The sequence below is a fragment of the Theropithecus gelada genome, chromosome 6 (genome assembly GCF_003255815.1).
Source record: "Theropithecus gelada isolate Dixy chromosome 6, Tgel_1.0, whole genome shotgun sequence".
NCBI lineage: Eukaryota > Metazoa > Chordata > Mammalia > Primates > Cercopithecidae > Theropithecus > Theropithecus gelada.
In genome coordinates, this window is record NC_037673.1 from 105,283,252 (window position 1) to 105,287,667 (window position 4,416).

The 4,416-nt window shown below is 36.8% G+C and overlaps 1 pseudogene; it reads right to left on the reverse strand.

Moving 5' to 3' along the window:
* Positions 1-3,063: 3,063 nt before the first annotated feature.
* LOC112626695 lies at positions 3,064-4,095 on the reverse strand (annotated as a pseudogene).
* Between the last annotated feature and the right edge of the window lie 321 nt (positions 4,096-4,416).

A 4,416-nucleotide genomic window follows, 5' to 3' on the forward strand; every position in this document is an offset into this window, starting at 1 on the left:
CTTTACAAAACCTTTTCTATTTTGGAAACAGCACCCTCTTTTGTTGAAAAGGTGCTCTTTCACCCCACTTTATCCCTCTGGTTCTAGCTAGAACTATCAGTTGCACCAGACACAGTGGCTCATGCCTGTAATCCTGCCACTTTGGGAGTCTGAGGTGGGAGGATCACTTGGGGTCAGGAGTCTGAGGCTACAGTGAGCCATGTGCTCCAGCCTGGGTGACAGAGTGAGACTCTGTCTCTAAAAAATTAAATAAAACTATCAATCATAACCATTTGACACATACTAATCACTCAGTTATTGTTGGCTAGTAACTTGTTATCTGGCTGTGGCAAAACCTACACTTGAGAAAATTTCTATTCATGCATCTATTACATTAGTATGGTACATAGCTTACAGTTAATGAGCCAATATTTACACATCATTATTAACTAAGTCCATAGTTTATCCAGAAATTGAAACATAGTCCCCTTGTAGGTCTGGAAGATTGAAAAGAGGTTAATAGTCAGTATGGTAGGCACAGTGGAAACAGCCATGCTGGTAGAAGAATTTATATGTGAATTAGGACATACAAGTTCATCACTGGCTCAGGCCCAAGATATATGCTATGTAGTTAGATTGAAAATTCTCCTGACTCTGATCCCTCTTTCCTACTTGCATGGTCAATATCTATCATATCAGCTACCACAGTGACATGTTTGGGCTGCTATTAGTTTGATTTCTAAGCTAATCATCAAGAAAAACCATTAAGAGAGTCCCTCTGTCTGACACACACTACTTGTTCATCATAAAATTGGAAGTGTGTGGGGAAGAATATCTTACATCAGAGTCTATTTGGGCCACATTCACCTCTGTCCCCGGCTCTGAGAAGATGTTCATGTGTAGGTTTTAGATGATTGGGTCCTCTGTACAGTGGTGGATAGTGAAATCCAGCTTGTGATACCAGCCATTTCCTGATTACTTTACTCTTACTAAATTGTAGATTCTCACTTTGTTTACAGATCTTTTCTGGTTTCTAATATTGTAGCCCTGGTTGCTTAGTTTCTGATCTCAGTATATAAATCCCCAAACAGACAAGCATTTATAAGTGGGCTTAGGCAGAGTCTGCTAACAATTGTCAATTTCTAGGAGTCCTGTGTCACTGATTAAACCTGAACTACCCAGGAGACTGCAGGAAACATTGGAATGTGAATTTATTAACTTAAAATGAAAAATATCATGGGAATAAGAAAACTCATAATTGCAGCGAAGAGCCTATTCTTGCCTTTAAGATACATGTGATTAGAAGGTAATGTGGTAGATGTAGAAATCTTAACAACAGGCATTAGATAAATCAAATGTTTGTTACTATCAGCCTTGATAGTAACAAACATTTGATTTATGGACATGGTCTTGCTATAGGGATCAGGGTACTCAAAATATGATACCCAAGATTCCCTTTACTCAAGAATCCACTGAGATGGATGGTGCTGACATTTTTCTCTACATCTCTCGTTTGTGTGTGCTGGGAAGGGTACCAAACTGTTTTCCATGACTTTTCCTTTCTGGATTTCTTTGGCTGATATGACAGGTATATGCCTGACAGGTATCACCTTTATATTGTGATTCTGAAGGTTTAGGAAGTTGTCCCTTTTGTAGGAGATTGTGTCCACAATTACTAGATATTTTTGTAGGAATTGTGGACACAAAATATCTAGTAATTGTGCTCATTTTGCAGTTGAAGTCTAATAAAGAACTCTATCGCCACCATTTTTGAGTTCTTGAGGGCCACTGGTATATACAATTCTCGGTACACACCACATCTAGCTTCTCACAAGCACAACATTTTCAATTTGTTGCTATATGGAGAAAAACTTGTAAGAAACGGATAGATGATAGCCTCAGAAATTTTTCTTTATATTATAAAATGTAATAGACAGGAAAAAATGTTGAGATGCCAAATTAAATTAACTATAAAAGACATATCTATAAAATAATCAAAGGAGAAAGTTGTTCTTAGCGTAGATGGGGAGCAATACTTTAGGATCACTCATTGTGTTTTCTGTGACTTAATTTTTAACGTTTGATCAATTTTAATCTTAATAATTATAGTGATCAGCATCAGATAAGGATAAATTTGCTTTATAATGCATAAATAATGTTCTAAAACTTTTTTGGGAAGACCACAACCTATATTGGAGTGAAAGATACAAACATAATATTAACAATACCAAAGAAATTATATTATCAACTAAGAACTGTTCATATGCTGGTGTCTGCACATTATTTTTCTTTCCTTGAACTTCCCATGTAAGAGGTAGTGATGAATCTCAATTATTTTTTAATTAGGTGAAGTTTAAATGTATGAAATGTCATCAACTCACTGTCATGTTTTTTTTTTTAGTGTACCAAACATATTTACATTTCTTTTTTTTAAGAAAATGACAAAGACCCAATTTACCAGCCTTATTTTTTTAAACCTAAGCTTAACATTACATAATTAAACAATTGTCAGAACTTACTAATTTGCCAACATTCATGCACAACTGGAAAACGTCCTTAATTTATATTAAACCAGAAATATATTACCACTAATGCATTAGTATTTTTCACTACTAAATACTGAAAAAATTTGAAATTATTTTTGTAGAAGATTTCTCCTAGCGATGTTAACTTCACAGCAGGCTGACATTACTTGGCTCAGGTTTCAGACACAATGGAAAAACAGATCCATGCTGGTGTTAGTGTACAGTCTTGTCCAACCACTACTAAAGATCATGGCTCACTTTTGAGTATTTGTTTTTAAAGCAAAGCGCGTGCAGAGATTCACAGCAATTTTAAAGACCGAATAAATGGTCCTATTATTACAAGTAATGGCAAAAGCTGCAATTACTTTTGCACCAACCTAATATGTGGTCCAAACAATAAATTCAAAAGTCTACGACAAATAGGGGCTCTGATAGCTGTTTATAAGTACTTTAGGTGCAATTACACTGAAAGCCGAGTTCATTTGAAATCTTCAAAAATTGTTTCTGTTAATCCTCAAATAGTGCTTGTTATAGTTTAACATTAAATGAGAGCATTGAATTACTTGTTATTCAAACACAACAGTTGTTCCTTACTATCTTTCGTGAGGACATTAACTGGCCATCTTTTTTCAGCTTCTACTCCTTCTTGACCGTTCTTGACAATTCTCTTCATAGTGATCTTTCTGCCATTAACTATTTTAGTAGAAGTTGATATAGGTTTGAAGTTGTCCATACCATTACCACCAAATGACGTGAAACAGAATAAATTGAGGCCCCTTGACCTGCTGACTCGAATGAAGTAAATCCTGTACCAAAAGAAGAAAATCAACTTTCAAAAGATGGAAATCCACTGAAAGTAGAGAAAAATGTCCCCATTCTTTGGCTTTTGCTTCCTTAGGGACCCCTTGGATTCCCAAAAAAGTCCTCAAATGGGTTGTCAAAGAAGATGAAAATGAGTCCCTTCCACCAAAAAATTCCCTGAAGACATCATTAGCATTGGCATGTGAAGCCAAACTCAAACGTACTGTCAAAATGACTTCCACCTTCTCCTCCACCATTTAATCCTTCTTTGCCTATTTTTCATAGATGTCCAGTTTTTTAGCATCTGACAGCGCTTCATATACCTCAGCTACTTGTTTGCATTTTCTCTCTGCTTCTTCTTTATTCTCAAGATTTTTATCTGAGTGCCACTTCAGTGCCAGTTTCCAATGTGCATTCTTTTTTTTTTGAGATGGAGTCTCTGTCACCCAGGCTGGAGTGCAATGGCATGATCTTGGCTCACTGCAACCTCTGCCTCCCAGGTTCAAGCTATTCTCCTGCCTCAGCCTCCTGAGTAGCTGGGATTACAGGTGCACGGCACCATGCCTGGCTAATTTTTTGTATTTTCTTTTATTTTTTTTAGTAGACATGGGGTTTCACCATATTGGCCAGGCTGATCTTGAACTCCTGACCTCAAATGATCTACCTGTCTAGGCCTCCCAAAGTACTGGGATTACAGGTGTGAGCCACCGCACCCAGCCCAATATGCCTTTTGAATATCCTTAGGTGAGGCCTGTCTCTGCATGCCTAGAACTTCATAGTGACACATCATTCTTTAACAGATTGCTGGATCAGGTCCAAAATTACAAATAAGACAGAACTTATATCAAATGGTGTCTTATTTTCAGGTGCGCCAGGGAACATTCATGAAAATTTACCATATCTTAGGCCACACAAATGTACGCACACACACATACATCTCAGTAAAGTCCAAAGAATTGAAATAATATCAATAGCACTTTCTGAACATAAGGCAATAAAATTAGAAATTAATAATAAACTTTTTTTTTTTTTTTTTTTCAAGACAGGGTCTTATTCTGTCACCCAGGCTGGAGTGCAGTGGCATGATTTCAGTTCACTGCAGCTTCCACCT